General features: G+C 38.7%; 1 pseudogene; it reads left to right on the top strand.

The window, feature by feature from the left end:
- On the top strand, positions 1 to 26596 carry LOC146564610 (soluble guanylate cyclase gcy-31-like; annotated as a pseudogene).

Genomic DNA, 26596 nt, shown 5'->3' with positions numbered 1-26596 from the left:
ATGAGAATTGTGCAAGAATGTGAATTTGACTACAGGGAGATGCTGCCAAGCAAGCGCGCAGATGGCTGTGTCAAGCTGGCAGAGAACGACGGAGAGAGGAGGGGTGGGTGGCACGTGGCCGTCTTTGGCACACCACAAGCATCTGGCACAAGAGGAACGTGCATCCCACCAACATCACTGCCACCCTCATCGCTGACGACAGCCCCGCCTCCCCCCTCTATATTCGGTTTATCGCACCACCCAGCATCTATGAAGACAATGGGACAGTGAAATTCTAGCGTGTCTGTGTCCCCTCGTTGCTGGAGCATTTCTCTTTGTGATATGAATGTGCATGGCTCAAGGTTTATGATAATCTCATCCCAGGGCTGATGGTGTCATGCAGGACTGGGTGGTCGCAGGGAAGTGAAGCATAGAGAAAATTTGCAGCTGTTGTGAATGAGAGGTTTTGTTATAAAGGTGGGAGCCTTACTGCAATGGCACAACCTTCTTTGCAATGAACTGATGAAGTTGTACACATTGAGCTCCCAAGCGGAACCCTCTTACACACCGCATGGCCGTTTTGTAAGGTTTGTCTTGGTCTTGCACACATTTATGGGTCTAATGGCTATAATAGGGGATCTTTTCCCCTGGTGCTCAGTTCAAAAAAGGCTCAAACACAGAAAAGGCGGAAACATTTCAGAAGTTTTTCAACATTATATGAACCCAAGTAGTTTGCATCTTCTTTAGTCTTTAGTTGTCCATAATTACATCTTTTTGTAACTGTCATCTCTAGGCTAACAAATTTCACGATACCATGTGCATTTAACATTTATCACATTTTCTTACAGAAGCAGTACTTTACACAGATATGCATCCTGGCACTTTAGCATGCATCTCGTTAATGAGTTTAAACATATGAGATCAACAATCTGGTATCCATTTACCGCCTGTGAGGAGATTCCTGCTAAGACCCAATCACTTGGCAGAGACCTGGCCTCACAGCATCCAAAATGAGCTGCACAGCGATACATTGAACACACTGGCAAAACACACAGCAGTGTCTTATCTACACTGGCATGCAAACAAGCCAACACATTACAAGGGCAAAACATTATGGCAAAACACATTCATTTTCAACAATGTCTCACACAGTTTAATGAGTTTTACAACAAAACAATGTACAGCATTGCACTATATTAGTATCACTGCTATGCCTTTATAGTACTTCTCTTTTAGCCAAACCCTTAAGATTCACATTTATATGACGAGTAAATGCTTTAGATATATGACATAGATTTGTTGAGCATCAAATGTATTATATATATATTTGTAATCTTTAATCTATACCAAAATAGAAACTAATAGGCCACCTGATTTCCAAAACATGGAGATACAATAATGAACAACAGTAGCGTATGATTTAAATCAAATTTTGTGACATTCAAATCTGGAGAATTCATTTTTTCTTTATGTTTGTCTCTTTTTGTTTTAATACATTTTATGTATTTGTGTAACATTATTGCAGTGCACATGCTGTAGTCTCATAGAATTGTATTATAAAGCTCAATGTTACACCACTGTATATGATGGTGATGTTTCCTGGTGTGCTAAAAGCATTTTTGCCCAAAATCAAAAGGTAAAAAATGTAGATCTCTGACTTGGTGACAATTGTAAGAAGTAAATAAAATACAATTTTGTTTGTCTTTTACTCTTTAGTGTGAACAGACTGGCCTAAAACATCAAACATCTTAGATAAGAATGACATTGCTGCAAAGATGACAGCAGACACTGATGCACACAGCCATGAATGATAAAAGGACCTCCCACTGCACGGGGACAGCGAGGGTCAAGTTCAAATTTTTTGTATCATCTGCACTCCAGAAGAATCTATAGAGAAATAAAAAGGATTATAGATCTACTCCCAACCCATGCTGCAGGGCTTCATCATCAGCCCCTGTGCTGGGAAGGGGAGCGTGCAGAGGGCTTTGACAGACTCACACCATTTCAGTGTCGAGACAAAAGCACCATGCTGCTTTATCCAGCAGGAGGTGTTTAACCAGCTTCAGAGGGCTACTGGGACTCGCTGCCTGCCAGATGACCTGTTTACTGCTGCGTGCTGCCAAGATTTTTTTTTAAGGACAATTCATATTTTAGACTGTTTTTTCTTTGTTATGTTGTGTTTTCTGGATATTCTATGGCCAAGTATTGTGATATACATGTTTGTAGACCTTTTTTTAATCTTTACTCTGACATTTGTTTCTTACTTTTCTAGAATTGATTTTCCAACACTGAAAAATAAACTGTGCAGTTATTTTTATTAGTTTTGGGTAGAAAAGGATATATAATACATCATATATAATACATCAAAAGACAAACCATGCTATTGCTGCATTGTAAACTTTTCATTTTCGCTAACTGGATTGTAAAAATAGTTTTTATGACTTTCTTTGAACATATCGCTGTATCAAAGCTGAACATTACCTATAGGGAAATTATGTCTACTCATTTTTCATCATTTTGAATAACAATAAAAATATCACTATTGATGTTTTTTTAATTATATTAAGTAACACTCACCATGCAGGTTTACTTTACTTTACTATTGACATGAGAGGTGCAGTGGCACCAGCATCTTTGACAAAACTGTTATATTTACTAAACTTTACTACAGTAAAAAGAGTTGACCAGTCAAGTATTATTCAATTATTATTGAATAATATAGTATTATCTCTGAAATAATAACAGAGTGGCTGGGTAGTAAGCATGACCCATTATTACCCACAAAGCATTTCATTACCATTATCATCGACCTGCAAGTAAGAATTCTTAGGTTTCAGGCTGTGCTAAATGACAGTTAGTGACGAATGTGGTTAAAACTGAGATTGAAGTTCACCCATTATTTCAGTGTAAACAATACTTCAGCCGTGATCTCCAAGCCTCTGCCGCATTGTTGTGTGAATGATTTACGACACGCACTGCTGACTGAACCGCTACACCACTGGAAGCCCGTGTGTACATGTAACAAAATACAGGGAGTGCAGAATTATTAGGCAAGTTGTATTTTTGAGGAATAATTTTATTATTGAACAACAACCATGTTCTCAATGAACCCAAAAAACTCATTAATATCAAAGCTGAATGTTTTTGGAAGTAGTTTTTAGTTTGTTTTTAGTTTTAGCTATTTTAGGGGGATATCTGTGTGTCCAGGTGACTATTACTGTGCATAATTATTAGGCAACTTAACAAAAATCAAATATATACCCATTTCAATTATTTATTTTTACCAGTGAAACCAATATAACATCTCCACATTCACAAATATACATTTCTGACATTCAAAAACAAAACAAAAATAAATCAGCGACCAATATAGCCACCTTTCTTTGCAAGGACACTCAAAAGCCTGCCATCCATGGATTCTGTCAGTGTTTTGATCTGTTCACCATCAACATTGCGTGCAGCAGCAACCACAGCCTCCCAGACACTGTTCAGAGAGGTGTACTGTTTTCCCTCCTTGTAAATCTCACATTTGATGATGGACCACAGGTTCTCAATGGGGTTCAGATCAGGTGAACAAGGTGGCCATGTCATTAGTTTTTCTTCTTTTATACCCTTTCTTGCCAGCCACGCTGTGGAGTACTTGGACGCGTGTGATGGAGCATTGTCCTGCATGAAAATCATGTTTTTCTTGAAGGATGCAGACTTCTTCCTGTACCAGTGCTTGAAGAAGGTGTCTTCCAGAAACTGGCAGTAGGACTGGGAGTTGAGCTTGACTCCATCCTCAACCCGAAAAGGCCCCACAAGCTCATCTTTGATGCTACCAGCCCAAACCAGTACTCCACCTCCACCTTGCTGGCGTCTGAGTCGGACTGGAGCTCTCTGCCCTTTACCAATCCAGCCACGGGCCCATCCATCTGGCCCATCAAGATTCACTCTCATTTCATCAGTCCATAAAACCTTAGAAAAATCCGTCTTGAGATATTTCTTGGCCCAGTCTTGACGTTTCAGCTTGTGTGTCTTGTTCAGTGGTGGTCGTCTTTCAGCCTTTCTTACCTTGGCCATGTCTCTGAGTATTGCACACCTTGTGCTTTTGGGCACTCCAGTGATGTTGCAGCTCTGAAATATGGCCAAACTGGTGGCAAGTGGCATCTTGGCAGCTGCACGCTTGACTTTTCTCAGTTCATGGGCAGTTATTTGGCGCCTTGGTTTTTCCACACGCTTCTTGCGACCCTGTTGACTATTTTGAATGAAACGCTTGATTGTTCGATGATCACGCTTCAGAAGCTTTGCAATTTTGAGACTGCTGCATCCCTCTGCAAGATATCTCACTATTTTTGACTTTTCTGAGCCTGTCAAGTCCTTCTTTTGACCCATTTTGCCAAAGGAAAGGACGTTGCCTAATAATTATGCACACCTGATATAGGGTGTTGATGTCATTAGACCACACCCCTTCTCATTACAGAGATGCACATCACCTAATATGCTTAATTGGTAGTAGGCTTTCGAGCCTATACAGCTTGGAGTAAGGCAACATGCATGAAGAGGATGATGTGGACAAAATACTCATTTGCCTAATAATTCTGCACTCCCTGTACAACATGACTGCACATGCACAAACGTAAAGGGGCCTACAGCAGCCGGGCTATGACCCTGTTTTAAATTACTTCTTTGTGATGCAATTACCTCTCTTGCTGGAAACTAATGTTGGCTTTTTGTCTCACCATCTTTTGTTTTGTCAGTGTATCCTCTGGGGACCATCTTCACAAACACTCTGTGACCTTGCCTCCTATTTAGACACCAATACCCAGCCACGCAAAAAAATAAATGTGCTACTCTTAGAGACGTTCGGGATGATGACAACTGTCAAAGGACTCTCAGTGGAAACATGGGGGATAGGAATAGGAAATGGGATGCTCAATGGTGTGTGGAAAGTGTGTGTGTGTGTGTGTGTGTGTGTGTGTGTGTGTGTGTGTGTGTGTGTGTGTGTGTGTGTGTGTGGTGTGTGTGCCACTGTGTATGTGCATTGATGTGGCAACAATAAACTACAAAAGGAGATGAAGGAAAGCACTGAAGGTTTATCATCTTTAAGTTGTTGTCTCCTGTTTCCTGCGCTGTGTGGTCAATGCAACAATACCAGGTAAGAGAAGAACTGCTGTCTTCAGCACTTGTTCAAGTTACCAAAATAAAATGCAAAACTTTTGTTTACCTCACAACCACTCTCTCAATGCGTACTCTTTGCCTGCCACTTCACAGGGGCAGAAAAACTTCCACGACTGGAACTTTCTGTTTCCACTTTTGAAGCCTGCAAAACAAGAATACACAAATCATAATTGTGAACTGATCTTTACGAATAATATAAAATGCAATGTGCCAAATGGTTGTCATTTATGAAATTGCATGTGAAGTCACTACCTATTTTTAGCATAAAATCAAAACAGAATTGATGCCAGCATTACTTACAATGTGCTCAATTATCTGCTTTTCGGTGTCATTCATTCCAGTGTGGGCTGTTTGGACCATAAAAATCAATGTGGGCAGATGGCTGAGCAGTAAATTACATATAAAAGTCAGTTAATGCAGAAACCCACAGACAGAAAACAGATAAATGGAGCAAATGCATAAAGTACTGATAGTCATAATCTGAATTAAATACCATGCCGCCACCCTCCCCAGTCAGTGTCCTTACTTCACCCACTCTGTGCATGCAATGTCTCCTGCCTACTAATAATACAATCTAGGTGTGAAATCAACACGGAGCTGTAGCATCTGTTTGCAAACTGAAGTTACTCCAGTAACAATTGAATTTCTTGTCTGGAAGAAAATGCTTTAACTCTGGTGAAATGCTGCCTTTGCACACAGACTTGACTAAATTTACCAAATACAGATCACTGGCTTGTCTACTAATTTGGAGGAAAAATCCAATCCAGCAATATCCTTGTTATAAACCATATTACACATGCCAGCTTAAGTAAATATGATACAAAAAATACATTCTGACAGAGTAACTATGATTTCAGAACTGCTGTTAACTTGTCTTAAGTTAAGAAATATTCAATATGATTCTTTGTATAGAAATACTAAACTTTCCTTCCCATTCCCACATATTCCTGCTTCATGAAGTTTACCATCCTTCATTCAAGGCTTAGCAGCTCAAGAACAATGTCATACTACTTAAAGCCACATCTCTGATGAAGAAAAGTCATAACTCACTGATGATATGACAGCCACTGGAGGTCCCTCAATCTTGGGTTGCCAGAAATCTGGACATAAGAGCAATAAAAGGTTGAGGCCTACAAAATTGTGAAGTGATGCAATATATTCTTGAGGTAAAAAACAAAAATGCAGCCTTGTGTTTGTGTGTTAAAAGATCTACAGATTTCAATTAACAGTTCACAACCCAATTTTGAGTTTCTATTGAGCAGTAATATTTTTACCAGACCTTTAAAGAACATTTTTGGTGTCGTGCTGCATTTCTTACCGAGTTTGTTGTATGGGAGTGCAATTTTCTCATTTCCAGCAACTATAATGGAATTTCTATACCATCGGTTAATGTCAGCCATTGGTGTCAGTCACTCTGAATCAAAGAGCCATGGACTTATTCCTAATCTCACAATTCTGCACCAAGATTCAATAATCAAAGAGGGAGAAATCCATCATGGAAGGCGCACAGAGACTAATTTCTCTACCAGCAGTATCCCCAAGAGGCTGATGCAATACAGCCATGTTTCGTGCTGAGAGTAAAAGAAAGACTAACACAATGTCTAAATCTGCTTCAGAAGTCTAGTCATGTTAATTTAACAAAATTGGAGTGTATTTTTACAGTTAATGAATTCTTAGTAATATGGCAGAATGTGATTGGAAAGTAAAGCAAACACTCAACTCTGGAATTATATTACTGCCACAATACAATACTATAGCATTTTGTCATTTACTTAGATATTGCTCAAGCTTTCAGCAGCAAGTGAACCTTGAGTTTTGCTCTATCACAGTAATATAGTGGGGTTTAAAGGATCAGTTCTTCCAATATTGAATGAAGCCTGTGCATTATTAAGAGAAACTAAGTAACAGTTTTTGGAAAGGCATGTTATTGTGGAGATTTTTGTTTCTTGAAATTATTTTTGATTAAGGAAGCTTTTTGATTTGTAGTCTCGAAGCAGGTAAAGGCTTCTAGCAGGTAAAAACGTCAGCGTGGATAGCATTCATCAAATCTCAAAACCATCGACCAGTGTCTGATGATGATGATTTACCCTTCTTACTGTTTTTATGAGTGGGTGGGAAAAGAAAAATTGGCCCGGACAGCTACTACTGTAGCTGCCTTTAGAATGGGTTTCCAGTCTCATTTTGGTAAGTCTTGCTGATAGATACATTAGAACCTGAGCAAAGATTCCCTTCATACTGTGTTACTAGTCGTGTTTTGAACGTCATACAAATGTGTGTGAGATTTTGTGCGTATGCATTGTAAAGTGCACACCTGGACATATATGTATCCCTCAGCGTGTGCATTGTGTAGATACTGTATGTGACCTTTCAAAGTGTGCATGAACCACTTATGTGTTTATGTGGGTGCATAAGGCGGGTGGAATCGGTACACCAAACCACGTTAGAGCTGTCACAAGCAGAGCTGAAATTGGATTAGTGTCACCCGTGATAAGGAGAAGGGGCGAAAGAGGGAAGAAGAGAAAATTGGAAGAAAGGAAGCGGCTATTTCACCACCAATACTTCCCTCTCTACCTCCACCTCCACAATAATTTCATTTCAAATTCTAGGCTCTGAATACAAAACCGCAGAGCCATACCGTTATGGAGCCAGCTGAAGTTAATAGAATATTTATATGCAGACTGCGGAACCCTGAATTCTCTTTCTTTCTGAATAGCACCCCCCCTACGCACTTCCCTTTCTCCTATCTCTAGTTTTAGAATTGCCTTTGTTGGGATTTGACACTATTTTTACACCTCCAAGAGCACTGTATTTCCATTGGTTGCAGTTGAAAGGGCCTGTAGAGAGACTGAGTGAATATGAGCAGCGTTTGGTCAGGTGCTGTTACCTTCACCTCGCAATGGCACACAGAAATAGACGTAAAAACATCCTCACACCACATGCTTTTAAATGTCAAAGGAAGATTCAGTTAAATTAATGCAGAGTAACGCAGACGGGGGGTTACTAGATATGTTAAACCAAGAAAACACTTAAATAGAGTCTGTCTGATAAATTAAAGTTGGTTAAATGATTTCCAAAAGCAACACATCATACCACAATCTAAAGAAGCAACTGAGAGACAAAGTCATTAACCTCCTTCTAGGTTGGAAGCAGTTAAAAAGCCATTTCTAAGGTTCTGGGACTCCAGCAATCTGCGGTTAGAGCCATTATCGACAAGTGCAGAACAACTGGAACATTGATGAAACTTCCCAGGAATGGCCAGCCTACCAAAATTACTTCAAGAGAGCGTCAACAATTTATCAGTGAAGTCAGAAAAGAACCCAGAATGACATCTAAAGAACTTCAGGCCTCACTTGCATCAATTAAAGTCAGTGTTCATGATTATACAATAAGAAAGAGACTGAGGAAAAATGGCATCAATGAGAGATTTCAAAGGAAAAAACCACTGCTGATCAAAAACAGCGCGAAACCCCAAAACATCCTGATAACCTGAAGACATTTGAGAGAATATTCTATGGATTGACAAGACAATCTGTTAACTTTTTAGAGTTCCGTTACACCTGGCATAAAAGCAACATAACATTTCATAAAAAGATCATCATACCAACAGTCAAACATGGTGGTGTTAGAGTGATATTCTTAGGCTGCTTTAGGGACCAAAACAAATCCGCAATTCCGCTCTCTAAAAGAAAACCATGAAGGACCCAAGTGTGCTGAAGTTCAAGCACACTTGGGTTATGTAGTAGGACAAACATCTGAAACACACTAGCAAGTCCACCTCTGAATGGCTAAGAAAAACACAAAATAAAGCTTCTGGAGTTACCTAATCAAAGTCTGGACTTAAATCGGACCTTTCATGCTTGAAAACCCTCAAATGTGGTTGAATTAAAATAATTCTGCAGAGAAGACTGGGACAAAAATCACTCACAGTTATATGGAAAAAAAAAACATTGCCAGTAAAAGCAAATTCTTGATTGTAGTTCTTTGTGCCAAGGGTGAAACAGGTTTGGTGATCTTTTTTTCCTTTAATAAATGAAATCATCTCTTATGAAAGGAAAAAAAGCTACACTTTCCAACCCAACTACATTTCGGATTTCCTTTGGTTATTTTTGTCTAATATTAACATTTGTATGATGATCTGAAGTGTGACAAATGTGCAAAAAACTAAGGAATCAAGGAGATGGAAAACACGTTTTCACGGCTCCTTATTTGATGAATCATAGCAATAATCTGGAAACGCTGCCTTAAATGATGGTGGAAAGCTGGAGACAGCTGGTGTTGGAAGAGACTGAGAGTTGGTCTTTGTAGAAATAGTAAAAAAAGAGAGAGAGAGGGAAAAGTAAAGAGTACGGGGAAAGATAGAGATGCTGACAGGTGAAACTGAAAAGAGAGGGAGGGAAGACAGGGGGAAGAACTCACAGAGGAGCTATAAATACAGCAAAAGTGAGGACCTTGGTTGCTGCATAAAGTCACAATAAGATGCTTCGACATTGTTAGCATTCAGCTAGCGTCGCTTTATGGAGCAGCTCCTGCTGTGTCTACAGTAAAACCAATAAGAGTGTGGTATCATGGGATTGTGCAGGATAAATATGGAATATTCGTTTGCAGTGGGAGGTGTGTGTGCACGCGCATGTGTGTGTGTGCATGCGGGGGAGAAAGGGGTAGGTGTGGGGGGCATGGTTCAGTGGATTGAGAGATAGGACGGCTGGGATACAGATAGACTCCCATTAAGTATTCCACCACAGGGTCACAGCAGTTACAGCTCCTCCACAGAGGCAGAGATTTCCATTTTGTCACATCGCAGAATTCATACCTGCAGCTTTAGTGCAGTCACAGCCCTGCTACAGCAAAGGGATGTGTAATTTTATCTTGAAGGGCTGCTGGTTATAAAATATAAGCAGCAGTTTATGGTGCGAGTTTGTCACCCGATAACTCCATCGCCCGAGTCTGCTGAAATGCTCCAATAACCTGATTGTGCTTTGTGCTGATGCTTTAATCAATGTCTCTTATTTGAATGGTGAAGTCGTTTCGTGCTTCGATGATATAAAACTTATATAAACCGCTATCTTTTTGCCGTAGCTGAATAAGCCCAACTATGCATGGCTTCCTCCAGTGACCCCGATTCTCTCCAAAGATTGGATCCCCGCTCTGTTAGGGGAGTTATCAGCGTCAGCCAGCCCAGATAACCAGCAAGGACAGAAAAGAAACATATATGAGTAAGAGTGAAAAAGATACGGCCAGTGCATGCGGTGGAGTAATAGGAAAAACAGGGCTGGGTGCCCATTTGTGTAAGTGTGTTGCTGTGTGTGTTTCTGTTGTTCACATCAAACAATAGGAGGGAGGTGTTCCTTGGCTCCCTGTTAGCGTTTGAAAAATGGTATGAATGGACACCTTTTGAAACAGCGACACTTCTGTCTTTGTGAGAACGGAAGGAAGGCGGGGTGTAATATTGGTGAAGCAAAAGAAGATGAGTCATGTCATCTTTAATGAAAGCTCTCGCAGCATCTGTGTGGAGTTGTGGTTGGCACCATCAGCACATTGTTATCTCCCTCTGTTCCCAGGCTAAGAGGCAGCAGCAGACCTCCCAGACCAGAGTGTGGTAAAAGCTGCACTAGAGGCCATTAAAGACAGAAGGCAGCATGTAGAATATAGGGGACAGCTTGGAAGAAAGAGGCAGGGAACGGGGCAGGAAGCCATACAATAAATGGAACAGAGTGCCTCATTATCGCTCAGAGCAGGTATTACAGGTTAGCTGTCATCACCCTTTTGGTTGCCTGGTGGAGAGTAGGTGCGGTGGAAAGCGGTGGCTAGATGGCTCAAAGTGTTTTCTTAATTAGACCTCCACATGATAGGAGTAAGTCTCTCAACCTTCCAGGTCAAGATTTAAATATTAAAAAAGTTAAAGTAAAAAACGTATTTCTCTTTGTTCATGACTAAAACCAGTCTTTTCATGGAGTAAAAGGATATTTTGAACTAGGTCTGTATATTTTGCAACAGGCCAAATATAAAAGGCCACAAATGTCAGAAAATGACAGAATGCTTGATCTTCGCTGTCTGGCCTTACCAAAAGGCCACAGCCACACATTTTTTAGTTTTTAATTTCTGCCAGTGGAAGCAGAAGAAGAGCCAGTAATAAATAAAAGATGTTGTAACAGTGCCCCCTTGTGGATATGTTTAAATATTTACCTCATCTTAGAAACTGAGTAAGCCCCAATAGCTGACAGGTTTTTTTTGTTTTCTTTTGTTTTTGTTATTTTAAATAAAGCTTCACTTATCATATGTGCCTGTTCCAGTATGACAAAATACTCTTTTCAAATGCAAAAGTACTTTCTGGTGGTCAAAACAGTCATGATATGAGTCAAAACACAAATGTTTGTCAAATTTTAACCTTCACTGATCAAGGGGTAGATAATAGTAGCCTTAACAGGAGGCCCGAATGTTTTGAATGGATCCATTTATCTACACTTCACAAAGCAACAAAACCTTTCAAATGCCAATCTCAACACAATGCCTGTCAGTTTAATGTGCACCTGACTGTAATTATGCAAATTTAAAGTAATTAGTCAAACAACCTGTAGCCCTAATGAGTTTTTGCAAAAGAGTACAAGCTAATTTCGGATAATGAGCCTGACACTGTGAACTAAGATGGAAACTGAGCTTCTTTTTAAGGGATTCCCATAACCAGTCACAACCAGCCACAGACCTCTTTCTTAACAAATGCCTCACAAATTAAACTTTCTTATTTTTTTATTACCTGCCACAAACATGCCTTGGTGTTACTATGTTGGATGAGGTCATCTGTTGACCTGGCATCCAAGAGTCAGGGGAGAGCACACGTCAGCTGCAGGTGGAAACTCTCAGCACTGGGTAATGCTGGCAGGCACAGTCGGAGAGCCTTGGGTAATACAGCACTAAGTGAATGTAGGTAAGGGGCCTTGTCTTTGCACTTTTTCATGCTTTGCAGAGTTTTTTGTCTTCATTTTATGGATTTTATTGTCGATAACTGATGGGTTACAAGCATTACACACTGGTTGATTACCTAGCGATGCATCTTCAGTGCCTTGTATTTTCTATAACAATAAAATTTTACAGTATGTGTAAAACAAAGCAGCAGTGGGTGTGCACAGCTATAGCAGTTTTTTGTTTAATACTTTCCCTGACATTCTTTCCTAGATGTAGCTGGAGTCTGGAGAAGCTGCCCGAGTTTCCATGACTGTTGTGTGTGTCACAGGTAAAAAGGATATTATCTTGTTCTAATCAATGAATACATGTGGACTCAATATGAACTGTATGCCCTGTTTTTTTTTTATTTTATGGAGACTGAGAGCTGACCCAATCTCAAGTTTCTGAGACATCAGATGTATAAGTCTGTTTTTGTTTTTCATGCCACAGTATATTGTGATGATTGCTTGGTTTAGGAACAATCTTCACAATATCTTGGATTTCTGTACTTAAACAGAAATAATCAAATTCTGAACAGAAACTAATGATGCTGCACAAAAGAGAGAATACCCAAAAAAGGGTATTCTCTCTTTTATACAGTGACAACTTGTTCCTGCAAGGTAATATAGGGGGGGGAAACCTGTATATAAGTACCTTATATAGCAATAGTGGGGTTGAATTGTGATCTTCAACCCCAATGAGGAGTGTGTAGAAACAGCACAGAGTAGGAACAGATTACAAACTACTAAGTTTTGTGGCAACATGAAAAAAAAACCTTTACATTAAATGTTATTTAAATTATACAAACAACATTTTGTTTTACTGCTTATGAATAACCGTGGGACCATTTTTTTAGGTTTTGGGGAGAAATGTGCATGATTTCATCAATAAGTTTGGCAACTTGCTTCCCCAAGCTGCAGCCACCAAGTTTCTGTGTGGAGGAGGACTGTGAGACGAGCCTCATGCTGCACTACCGCAGCACCCGCAAGGGCTTCACCCTGTTTGTCAAAGGTAACAAGAAACATGATGGGGTAAACAGCGGGTGTGCAAAATGGTTTACCAGAGCAACAGGAAATTGGTTTGACCCCAAACCCTAGACCTATCTGTGCTTACATCTCTCCTGTGTTTGTGTGACTTTCTTTTTTATTGCTGGGAAAGGGTCTAGTCTAACAGGTCTAAGTGTGATCAAGTAAGAAAAAGTTCTTTAACAATAAAAGTTGCTTTGAAGTATTTTGGCCAATTTGTGCCAAAAACACAAAATGAGTGTTTTTTAACACTCTACACTAGCTATAGTATACATACAAAGTGTGTACATGTGTATGTACTGTATACTATAGCTGCTGTAGTATATTAACAAAGCTCTGCTTTTAATCTGGCCAAACTACTTCAAAGAGTATATGTATATGTATATGTATTTTAAGGAAATGGAGAGAAAAACCTTTTGTCAACAAATGAATGAGCACAGTTGTTGAAACGGAAAGGTTTAACCTATTCAGTCCTTCATTTAAAATAAAACTAAATATAAACCTACTATACAGACAGCTCATAAATTAAGGTTACGCAAGCCGATTGTAACTTAATTTCCTGTGCACGAAGTTGACCTCTACACATTCATGAGCAGCATGCGCTTGTGTCATGAATCGCTGTGCGGCAGGCAGGAGTTGGACCCAAAGTGCAGGACTCACAGACTCAGGGAGGTGAACTCAAAACTCAGCTTTATTTGCTGGCAGGGAAAAAACATACAAACTAATCTAAACTGGGAACTTGGAAAACTCACAGAGAGACACACAGGGAGATCCACACAGCAAGAGGGACGACGTCACACTGAACAGAGGGAGACGCAGACAGAAATACACAGAGGGTTAACGAGGGAAGTGGGAACACACGGGGAACACAGGTGACACTGATAATCATAACGAGACAGGGCGGGGTGAACTGAACACTGACGGGAGAGGTGAAACAGGAAGTACAGGAGGAGAGAGAGCACGAGTAGAACACCAACGTAACAGGCAGGGGAGACATGGAATAAACACGAAAGGGGGACGAGGGCTCATAAATACATAGAGGGCACACAGGGGGAAGAGAGAGCACGGGGAGAACTTAGACATAATGGGCAGGGGAAGCATGGAATAAAATACAAACATACAAGGAAACTAAGAACACTGGGCCAACATGGCCCAGGACCATGACAGCTTGTCTGATTGCAGCAGGGTAGCTCTCCTAAGTGGGACGACAATTCTACAACACAGATATTGAAGTAGAAATCCTATCTTAGGAGGAAACTGAGAAAATGACATATGTGGTAGGTACTCAGACTTTGAACTATCAGTCCAGCTACTGTATGCCTGATCTTGACCCTATGTCAGTTTGTTGAGCATGCAAAAGATATCATCCTCTTCAGTGAGGCACCAGGCAGCGTTTGTGTTTTCACTTGGAGAGCAAGTGGTTACTGCATCTAGATAAGTGTTTATTGGGATGGGACTCTGGGTAAAGACAGGATTCACAACGGAACAAATATGAATTATGCAACCTAGTGAAACCTGCATGATTCTGTCAGTATTGTCTGCAGTTACTTGTACACATTTCTTTTCTTCCATATTTACTTGTGATTTCAGATTGGCTTACATGAAATGGGACTCGCTCTGGTATTTACATGCACAGATGCAATTAAATTGAAACAATGTAACAAGTTTTGAATATGTCATGCATGTTTCTTCCAGAGCGAATAGCTTATTTCATGTGTTTGATTAGCTTCCTGAAGATAAATATCTATCTCCTAGATCTTGTTATTATGTTGCTCTTAATTCGTTAAGAGTCTTAACTCTCTGCAGAGGATCATTTCCTTCTTTTCTTCCCTTTTGGATCACTTTGACACCACACTTAGAATTGGAGTGAGTCAAAGGAACTGGCAGTCTACAGATATTCTTAAACAATACATGAGTGATTTGGTCTTTGCGATGCTTGGCGCTCATATCAACATCACCCCACTCTCAGGGATTACACCTTTTCACCAGTACACCACTCACTGTCTCACTTACACTAGATTTTGGTTAGCAGTGTCATTTTGAGGGATATCACAGACACTCAGATTCATCCTATCACTATCAACAATCATGCACCGATATCTATCTCTCTGACAGAGAAAAGAGTCACACCACCAATAATGAGCTGGAGATTTAATACATCATTATTGGAAGAACAAGATTTCATTAATTTATTTCAAAAAGGAATGGGCAATGCATTTAAATAATAATGACCTGCCAGGAATATCACCGTGTGTTTTATGGGGAGCAGGAAAAGTAGTAATGGCAGGCAAAATATTATCTTACTGTTCATATAAGAAAAAGAAGGGGAAAAATGCTGGTATTAGAACTAGAACAAAAAATTTAATCACTAGAATCTGCCTATGCTGCCTCACCACAAGAACATGTAATTAATAACCTGAGAAAACTAAAAGTAGTATTAAATGAAATAATTAACAGAAGAACAAACCTTCTGATGCACAGTTTGCTTTGGGAGAACTTTGGAGATGGTAGTAGGTAGTTGGAAAACATTACTCATGATCCACAACAAAGAAACAAATCTTTTAAAGAATTTTATGATGCTTTATACTCATCACAGATTAATCCCTCCAACGCTGATGTCGCAGAATTTCTTAACAATATAAATCTAGCAAAACTAAATGACAAACAGATTGTGGCTCTGGATTCACCTCTTTCAATCTCTGAAATCCATGAAACCCTACCGTATCTCCCAAACAATGAAGCCCCAGATCCAGGTGTTTTTTCAGCAGAGTTTTACAAAGATTTATGGCCTATTAGTCTACTTCTTAAACCAAGCAAGAATCCTGCTTCCCCATCCAGCCCAGTATCTCTTATAAACATAGACCTTAAAATATTTTGCAAAGTCCTTGAGAGAAAATTAGAAAAACAATCACTCCATTCATAACACAACCTGATCAAACAGGTTTGATTAAAGGCAGACACTCATCGAATAATACACAGACTAATATATATAATAGGCTATTGTTCCATCAAGAAATCTGAAACCACAGTTGTCTCCCCAGATGCAGAGGAAGCATTTGACTGGGTAAACTGGAAAACATACATTTGGATTTAGTTCATTCTTCATATACAGGATTAAAACACTGTACAGCACTCCAAATGCTTGTGTTAGAACAAATGATCTTACTTCACAAAGCTTCAACCTACAGAGGGGCACCAGACACTTTCACCTCCCTCTTTGTTATTTTTATCAAACCATTAGCAGCAGTAATCTAAGAAAGTGTAGATATCAAAGAACTGAAAATACCGACCATAAGATAAGCCTATATGCTGATGATGTATTACATTTACTCGGGAACTCACAAACCTCGCTTATAAAGACAATCACTACTCGATCAACTGGAGTAAGTCAATAGTTTTACCTTTGAATTGTAATTTTCAAAACACCACCACTTCACTACAGTCAGGTAACATTAGATATCTAGGTATTAACTTTTCCACCAAGGTCTCAGACCTGGTACAGTTAAATCATATTCCTTTATTAAAAACAGTGGAGGATGATCTCACACGTTGGAGAACTTTACCTATATCACTCATGGGAAGAGCTGAGACCATGAAAATGATGATTCTGCTGAAAATAAACTACTTATTTTCACTGATCCCTAATAAACCCTCTCTTATTTGGTTTAGATCACTAGATTCAAACATTTGGAACTTTTTATGGAAAATCAAACCATCACAGATAAGCCTAAAACCAAAACACAATGGTGGTGTAGAACTACCAAATTTTTATCACCACTTCCTATCCAATAGATTGCTATATCTTTCAAAGTGTTTTAAACCAAGCGTATTCGACAGCTCTTGGCTGGGCCTAGAACAAGCATTCTGTGGAAATGTAAAACTGCCTTTCATTAGCCCCACTATTAAACATTTCTCTGACAACCTGGTGGGAATTCTAAAAAAAAAAATAAATATGTATCACTTATCCATGTAAACTAACACCCATTTGGAACAATCTAGATATTTATCAGAAGAAGAATATAATAAGTTTTTCATTGTGGCAAGAGAAAAGGTTAAAAAAAATCTGGAACATGTTGTACAAGATGGAAAGTTTATGTCATTTGAAGAATTTGTATCAAAATCTAGAATCAGCAAAGGTAAATTTCTTGAATTTCGGCAACTGAAATCCATACTGGGAAAAATAAATCCCTATTATTGCGGCTTCCCACCCTCATTACTCATTACAAGTACATTTGTGACAAAGACACATACACAGGCACTCTGCCTCTCTCACACACACAAACACTCACACTACAAGAAGACTGTTAATTTACATATGAGTGCATTTTCAAATTTTTGTGTTCCAGGTATTGTATGTTTGTTTTTTCGTGAAGGTGAAGCAGTTGGTGATACATTATGCATTCTCCCTAAATCCCCACCCCCTCTTCCTCTGCCTTTTCTGCTTTGGACATTGTCATACTATAACATATAATAAATGAAATTACCCAAATAGAAATTACAAAATAAACAGATAAATGATTCACATGAACAAGAGGAGGCTATAAAGATTTTATATAGCTGTTCTTGGAAAAGAAAAATGTGTTTGGCACCACAGTGCATTCAGATCACAACTCTGATTGCAAAAGCTGCCAGACAGAACAGGATTTTTTTTAAACTCTCTGCAGAGGATCATTTCAGTCTAAAGGCCAGCATTTTTGGAAAGAGCAAAAATGGACCCACACATTTACAGCAAAGATGGATGGTTGAATCATTGGCATTATAAATTTTTTTTCCACTGATCAATTTCCAGAAATATTTAACTGGGGCCCCTGAAACTAACTGAAATGTCAATCCATTTGAGGCCATTAATCCTGACAAGGACTTTTTTTGAGAATGTTTATTCTGTTTTAGCTTTTACAACCATAGAACATATAACATGTGAATTGGGATATTATGTTATTTTTATAGCACTGTTCATGATAAATATGACAAAGTGCTTTATAACAAAACATTATCTGAAACCATAAAGATAAAAACTAACCATAAGCAAGTTTAATAAAATGAGTTTTTAGCTGCTTTAAAAAAAAAACAACTGATTACCAAGTCCACAGATTTCAGTCTCAGTAGGAGAGCGTTCCAGATTATGGGGGCCACTGTTGCACAAACTCTGTCTCCTTTAGTTCTCAGGCCTGTATACTGCACACCCAGCAGGCCCTGATCACATGACCTTGGGGACCCGCTGGGGATGAATGGATGTAAAAGTTTACTGATGTACACTGGTGTTTGCCCATGCAGAGCTCTAAAAGTCAAAACCAGAATCTTACAGCGGACTCTGAAGTTAATGGTCAGCCACCACAACAATAGTGCAATGCAACAGTGTGAAATGTGAGTAGTTAGAGGCCTCGCAGCAGACGTTCCAACACAAGCGAACACTGAATTACAATAATCCAGATGTGGTGAAATAAAGGCATGAATAATAATTTTGTATTCAGACCGTGACACAGTAGAGCTTAACCTGGCAACATTTCTTGAGTGACAACAAAGAGCAAACCACAGATTTCATGTGAGTATCCAAAGTGAAGGCTGAGTCAAAAGTCCCAGGTTCCTGATAGAAGATTTAGCAACAGTGACAAAGGAATATAAAGTTTCCATTACCTTAGGCACAAATCTGTCAGGGCCACAAACAAGGACTCCTGTTTTCTCAGTTGAAGAAAATTGTCCACCAACTTTTAATAGAGTCTAAGTGCCTATGCAATATCCATTTAGACACATCTTGGGAGTTAAAAGAGGTATATAAGTGAATGTCATATTAGGCTTCACATGGACATTGTCATCCTTATTATTCTAGAACTGTTCCTCGAGCTAATGTTTCTGAAACAGTAAACCAGCACTTTATCCAAATTATTTGCTCACTACTTGGTGTACTGGGAAGAAACAAAATCTTAATATGACCAACATGTACTGGCTTCAAAGAGATCTTCGCCAACCCCCAAGGCAAGAAAGTCAATGAAGAGTTCACTCTGGTCAGACCAATGTGGAGTTCAGCTGGAATAATGTGAGTTTGGCAGGAGTTATTTGTCATAATTCAAATTTAGTTTAAAGTCCCACCTTCCTGTTTTATCGTCACTATTGAATATACTTAACAAAAATGTATCTTCTTACTTGTTTCTACTTGTTGATCTACGCCCATTTGAACAGTGTGTTTGAGCTTTTGTCGAAATCTGTGGTGGAAAGCAAGCAGAAGATAAATATCCTGAAACTCAGTACGGAGGAAGACGAGGAAAGGAAGGAGTTTGACGAAGCAAAAAGAGGAGAAGAAAGGGGTACTGGTCTTGCCATGTCATTTTTTATTTGTTTTTTGCTTGTCGTTTCAATGTCAAATTCATGGTGTATTAAAAACATTTTTAATACGGTAAATGGGATCACAACTTGATGGAAATAAAAGTCCCCATCAAGTTTAAAAATGTAGAAAGAAATAGATAAACTTTCAGTACATAAGAGACCCTTATGCAAACCTTGTAGGCCCAGTACAGACTGAGTAATATGTCTCAAATATTCATCACTAGAATAAAAGGGGATTAGAGGAAATGAAATAAGGAAATTAATCTGAAGCACAATACTGTGTATAATTATTTCGAGAGGAAATCCCCTTTATTTTATCCTCTTGCCGGCCAGCGTTATTCGGCTATTGCCCAACTGTGTGATTTGGATTTGCATCTTGACACATTGTTAATTTTGCATAGTTAACTTTTCCTGGTTCATTCGGCCACCTATCCTCTCACAATTTCCATTTCTCACCCTCCATCAGAGCCAAAGGCAGTGGAGGAAATGAAGGGTAGAAGAGTACAGCAGTTTTCTCACTCAGTAGAACAGCTCTGCCAACTCCGTAGGCGAGGACATCAAATTGTTGGCATTCCACACTGTAACTGGTCAGAACATTTTACCCTTTTCAAACAGCCTTTGTCTTGAAAAGACAAAAACACAGCATATCTTACTTTCCCTGTGCTTATCAGTAGGATTGTAAATAAATAGCTGTTTTAGGAAAACCAATCTATCACTGTCCCTCCTTAATTATCTTAATGAAAATATTTTTAATTAATTTTATTAAAAAAACAAAAAACCTCTGTAATTAAAATGCAATTTAAAAAAACTCTCTTAAATGATATTCAGGCAAATGTAGCGAGACCATCTCTGAAGACATGTGGGAGCCTCCTAAGAAGCCTCTACACCTGAAGAGCCAGATTAAGTCCCCTAGTGGGATTCTCATCTTCCTAGGAACACCCATGTAAGACCAAGGCATACTGTGACAATAGTGACTGATGATACTGATTCAGGACTAGACATCTAGGCACATCCTTAATAATAGAGACCTAACACAAGCTGCAAGAAAGACTGGGTATATTCAGTCTAATCATGTCTGACTGGCCATATAGAGGGTCAATCAGACAGTCGTGTTAGTCTGTAGCTTATTGCGCCTAACACCAATATGGATCCACCTACATCATGTTTAATCATTATAGTCGATTTTTTTGTCTTCTAAGTATTAAAAACACATAAATTGAGGCTCTCTTTACCTGAAGGATCACACAGCATCATCAACAAATCAAGACCAGAAATAGAAGATTAGAATGTAGACTTCATACTATGAGATATCCCCGAGTGCTCGAAGAGACTTATCAAAGTGAGGGCGAGTACAAAGTATATTAGCCCTGCTCACAACCACTCCACAAATTAAGGCACAACATAGCAGAGCAACCTCAACAGGACAAGACTCTACTGTACACCTGCACTTCAAAGAGAAAGGATACTCTTTTGAAGAACCCAGCGTTCACATTTTTGACTATCTTACAGATCTTTCACATCTTGGCATCTTGGTGATAGGCCCAAGCAGACTCTCAGTCAGTTTTAGATCCTATGAAGTCTCTTAGATAAGAGGTCAAATGTCTTTTCAAGCTCTCTTAATATCAAATTTACATTCTGATTTCCTCCTATTTGTGGTCTTAATTTGCTGTTGACACTGTTTAACTGTTTAAGATAATTCAAGACAGCATATTCCTTTGATTTCCTTACAGTGAAATGGTTTTATTAATATCAGCTTATTAGAAAAAAGTAATAACATCCAGAACAGAACAGAAAATGGGCTATTTCTGTTGTGCAACAGTGGAAAAAACAGAACTTCCACATTTTAGCCTAATGTGCTGACATTTGATACTAAATTATGTGCTTCCCAATCACTGCCTCATTTTCTTTCTTTATTCTTGTAGTATAGACTGCGGAGGACATGCTGAAAATGGGTGTTTATGTGAACGATCTGAACCTGCATGATTCTAGCACAGCTGATTTTGCCCTGAACACAGCAATCAGCAGAGCTGCAGCTGGCCCTGGATCAGGTGAAGAAAATACCCAGAATGCCCATTCCTTCGAGAGAGGGAGAGAGAGCACATTATGCCAACAGAGCTGACTTTTCTTCAACAGTGAGAACCGAGCAATGCTGCATTTTAAAGGGAGTTTGAGGTAGCTCACATAACCTTATAAAAAGTAAAAGGCTTGTATGGCTTAAAGCATCAGTGATTTTGTAGAATGATACACTAAGTGCACAAAATAATGCCAGCTCTCCATAAAGCAACCTGACCAAGTGAACCCAGGTGAAAAGCTTTGCTACCCTATTGATTTCACCCATTAAATCCACTTCAGTCATGCAGGAAAGATGTGGATTAAGAGGATTAGAAAATGCAAAGAGGGATTTTTGAGCTTTAAAAGAGGTGAGACTGTAACTATAGACTCTTGTGTCCCATTTCTCATCCTGTAAAAGCAACAAAAATTTACTCAGCTTTAGGAAATTCTCAAGGAGCTGGACAAAGAGAAGAAGAGACGCGATTTTGGGCTGTACCGTAAAGTCGTTGCTGACCGCCTCAGAAAGGGAATCACTGCTCTGGAGACATGCCAGGTAGAAAAAAATGCTTGGTCTGAACTACATATAAAAACATTATGCTATTTAAAAAATGGTCAAGAGGGAAATTGAGGTCATAGACTTTTCTTGTTATTTGAAAGTCCTGCTGTTCTAGTTATTAAGAAATGATCACCAAAGCACCCAAGTCATGCACAGGGAAAGCACATCTTGCATCTAAAGTAACTTTTATTCATTCACAAAAGAACTCAGGTGTCAGAAGAACACTTTATGAATTAAATGCACTTTTTCCTGGCAAGTGCAACAGTGCAGGTTTGTCATCATTTGAAATACACGTCTTGTGTCCCGGGTCTTCCAAGATGTGATTGTCCTGTCCATGGACAAAGTTAAGTTTAGCGAGATCTGTATCCCCATTACACCCATACAGGTGGTAGACATGTTAATGAGATCTACATTGTCTTTGACATTTTAAACACAATGTCTACAAAGTCAGTCCAAGAAAGCAACACAAACAATTGTATTTGTATATTACTCTGAACCAAATTATCTGACATATGCAGTTTTTAGGGTCTGTCTGAAGCCTATTTTCATATTTCAGAATATGACAAATATATTTTAGCACATTTACTTGATAAGAAAAACAAATAGGAAAGGGAGGGAAACACATCTCAGGTTGCAAACAGAGAAATATATTTATTTGCAGAACATATAAATATTTATTGCGAGTTGAACAGTGTGTAGGAGTCTGGTTGTCATTTCTGGAAAATAAAAGAAAAACTGATGATTGTTACATTTGGCCTTTTCCCTGTTCAGCATGCAATTCTGTGGAAACAGATCCATCCATGTATGCCTATCCCAGCTGACATGGGGCAAAGGTGGAAACACTTCATTTGATAAAGGAAAAGGAAAATATCACTTATGTGAATAAATACATGATTTAAAAAATGATACATTTCTGAGTTATTAAATGAAATTAATATTTAATGAATTAGAAATACTTTAAAATACCTACTGACTTTATTTATACACTGAGTTTTGTTTGTTTGTTTGTTTGTTTGTTTGTTTGTTTGTTTGTTTGTTTTATTCTGTCTTTCCTCCCCACTGCTGTCAGACTCCATAATAAAGACTTTAACTGATCAAGCACACACATCCATACATATGCAATAATACTAAGTGCAATAATCCTTTCTGTCATCGTTGTATTTTTACTCAGTTGTATATAGTATTTGTATTCTATTTTTATCTTATTGTATATTTATTTTATTTTATTCTACTGTATATAGTATTTTATTTTATTCTATTCTGTACAGTTGTGTACTGTATTTATTCTTATTGTATTCTAATTTTTGCCTCATAACTTTTGCACTGTCCACTCCTGCTGTGACAAAACAAATTTCCCACGTGTGGGACTAATAAAGGTTATCTTATCTTATCTTATCTTATATTTTAGTTTTAAAATAAAGCATAAAACACATTCTGGCATTTGTTGGCCAAGAGAAAGAATTATATTTTCACTTTGAATTTCCACTTTCTGTCCAGGTGGAAACAATAATGATGCTTACATGGTGGTTGCAGGTGCGCCTAACAAGAGCACCTTCCATGCTCACCATATCTGTGATATGGTGAGCATGGAGCTACATCGCATAAATGGAGCTACATTGACCATATTAAAGATCATTCCGCCGGGAATAACATCCAAATCAGAGTTGGTGAAACAGTAAAACTGTCTGGAGCTTTGGTGGCTTCAAAGTCATAAGGCACCAAGATTATTTGGATGTTTGTGGTTTAAATATTGCTGTTCATATGTTGGTGATGGTATACAATTAACTATACTTCTTGAAAGGATTCAGCAGATTGATCCTTGCACTTCAAACAGTCTTGGTTTTGGCATTTTATCTACTCAGCTATTCAGCAATGTTCAAGCAACCGTTCAAAAACAGAAATTTTGAGAGACAGAAGTTTAACAGATGCATCTTTTTTCAAATACACAGATCACAAAGGGTCTCTATTTTGATTTTGTCCCTGACATCATTAGAGCAAACGGGGGAAATCTAAATGCTTCGATTTAAAGGAACATTAAACAATGCATGACTAATGTACTATACTACGCAACAGAACAGCTGTTTTATGTGTTTTCCTACCATCTGTAACAAAATGAAAAGTCGTAATGTTGCACTGGGGTGTGACATATACACAAAGCTAAGTTAAAATATCACTGTACTAAACTGTACATCTACTCTGTAAACAGCTTATTCTGATCAGCTTCTCGTGAAGCCTATCCTAGCATGTACTGAGATAGATTATTGTAGATCATTATTGGCTCAATTTTAATATTCTAGATTTTAAACATCTGAAGGAAGCACTGCTATACAGAAAACTTTGTTTTTCAACTGGCAGAAAATTTGCAGGTTGGAGACACTTATTAATTGTGATTAAACATGTATCATGGCTATGTTAACAATAGCAAACATTTAAAATTACTGCACCTTCAAAGAAAGAATGGGTGAGTTTTTTATTAATGTGAATTAGTTCTGAATTAATTGCTTAAACTATGGGTGGAAGCTAGAGAAATAAATGTAAACCTCTTCTCATATGTCAGCAATAACTACACTAAAGGTATTCATTCGAGTATGGGGGTGGCTGGCGTTGCGGGTCTGAAGAAGCCTTGCTACTGTCTGCGTGGTGACACTGTTAACGCAGCCTCAAGGATGAAAAGCAGTGGAGTGGTGACAACATTAACTTTGTTAATAACCAACTGTCCTGCAAAATGTTCCAAATAAGCAACAGCAAAAATATAAAAAAAACGGTAATAATATTCATGACTTCATGCAGTCAAATTTCATATAGTTTAGAATAGAAAACCATTTTCCGTGTAATGATGCCACTATGCGTGTTACTCTTTGGTTGATGCAACATGCTATTCACTTCATTTCCTTTCAATTACTTACAATAATAGAAGTTGATGTCATGTTGTGTATGAAATCTGCTCTTGATGAAAAGAAAAGGAAAAAAAGGAAGCCGCTTGTGCAGACATAATTTCCTCGCTATACATTCCCACAAGGCAAGTAAAAGAACTGTCATTTACGAGTTCAGTAAACTGCACAAAAAAAGATATTTCAGAACAAATAGGCCTTATATCTCAATAGCCAGCTTTAGCTTAGTTTTGTGTTTGTGTGACTGAGCAGGGCATGCAGATCCACATACATTAGACCACCAAAGACCACTTGGAGCATGAGCCCTATATAACTGAGGCCAAGGGCAAAATTGTTGTAAAAGCGAGTAGAAGCCAAGCATACATATCTTTTTGCTGTCGGTCATGCTTCGGACAAAAAAAGCATTCTTATCCTCCCAGAAAGCATCGAGATGAACATTTTGATTACAACTTTACACACTTTCTGTTGTTGTTGTAACTGCAGTTGTAAGCAATTTAATTTACGATGAGATGCAAAATTCAGGGGAACATTGCTGTTATGTATTCCTAAAAAATGCCCCCTATCTTAAGCCACTCTCTGAGATATTGCATGAAATATTCATTCCAAAATGTACACAAGAATTTCTTTTTTTTAATCAAATAATATATCTTCCACATTTTTCCAGGGTAAACATGAAAAACTACTGGCTTAAAGGAAAGAAAGATCTATCATTCAAGCCCCCAGCAGAGCTGCACTACAGCAGTGAACAGAAAGACTCTGATGAGCTCTAATGGGTGAGTAGAGAAAAGCAGAGCAGTCAGCACCAAAGAATCACTTATCTTTTTCACACAGTGTGGACTCAGGATGCCCCCTGTTGATTTAGTCAGAGTTGTGCTCATTGCCCCCTGCAGTATGAGACAGAAAGCAAACTGGAAGGCACTTAAGGTGCGTTTGTCTATTGGAAGGAGCAATACTGCCTACGAAGAACACAACTTAGCCTCACATTGGGCCTGAAACAATGAAAAAAGAAGGGGAAAGATTCATTAACTTTAGCAACATAACTGCACTTTTTACTCAGTGATGTTTCCCTTATTTCCCGAGGTTTATCTTAAAAATAAGCAACAATTTGTTGAAAGAGTGGATTAGAAATGCACACATTTTATTTTTGAGGGAAAATATTCCATTTAATGGAATAGTATTACTTGAAGGAGAGATGCTGTAAGAAAATAAGACTTTTTTTTCCCAAACTATTGCCCGTGTGATCAGATGTACCAAAGCCTGCTTTAAGCCGTAGAATTTCTGAACATTTTCTATGTTGTATCTGTGAATTCAACTAATGTATAACTGCACTAGCACCAATCCTAAGCACATGTCCTGTAGTCTGCACATTAATGGCAATGAGGCATATTCAGAAGGTAAACCAAGCCCAAGTGACCTTCCCTGCAACACCTTGCCTACACGAAAAGCTGCTAATGAGCCCCCCACCACTTCAGCAAAACTTCAAGCGAAGGAGGAAGCCAAAAAGGCGAAGAACAAGTGACGAAAGCTCAATAATGTCAGAATCCTCTTCCCTTGCTGATAGGCTGGAGAACCCTGGTCCTTTACTCAATAACAAGAGAAACAGCTTCAAACAGGACTACGCCAAACTGCCCGCCAACCCACTTCTGTTCAGTTTTGCCTGCTGCATCCTATAA

The sequence above is a fragment of the Mchenga conophoros genome, linkage group LG11, assembly GCF_057382185.1.
Source record: "Mchenga conophoros isolate Kocher_MC1m ecotype Shallow Benthic linkage group LG11, M_conophoros_male_GT1.1, whole genome shotgun sequence".
Taxonomy (NCBI): Eukaryota; Metazoa; Chordata; class Actinopteri; order Cichliformes; family Cichlidae; genus Mchenga; species Mchenga conophoros.
This window is presented reverse-complemented; position numbering and strand designations above follow the sequence as displayed.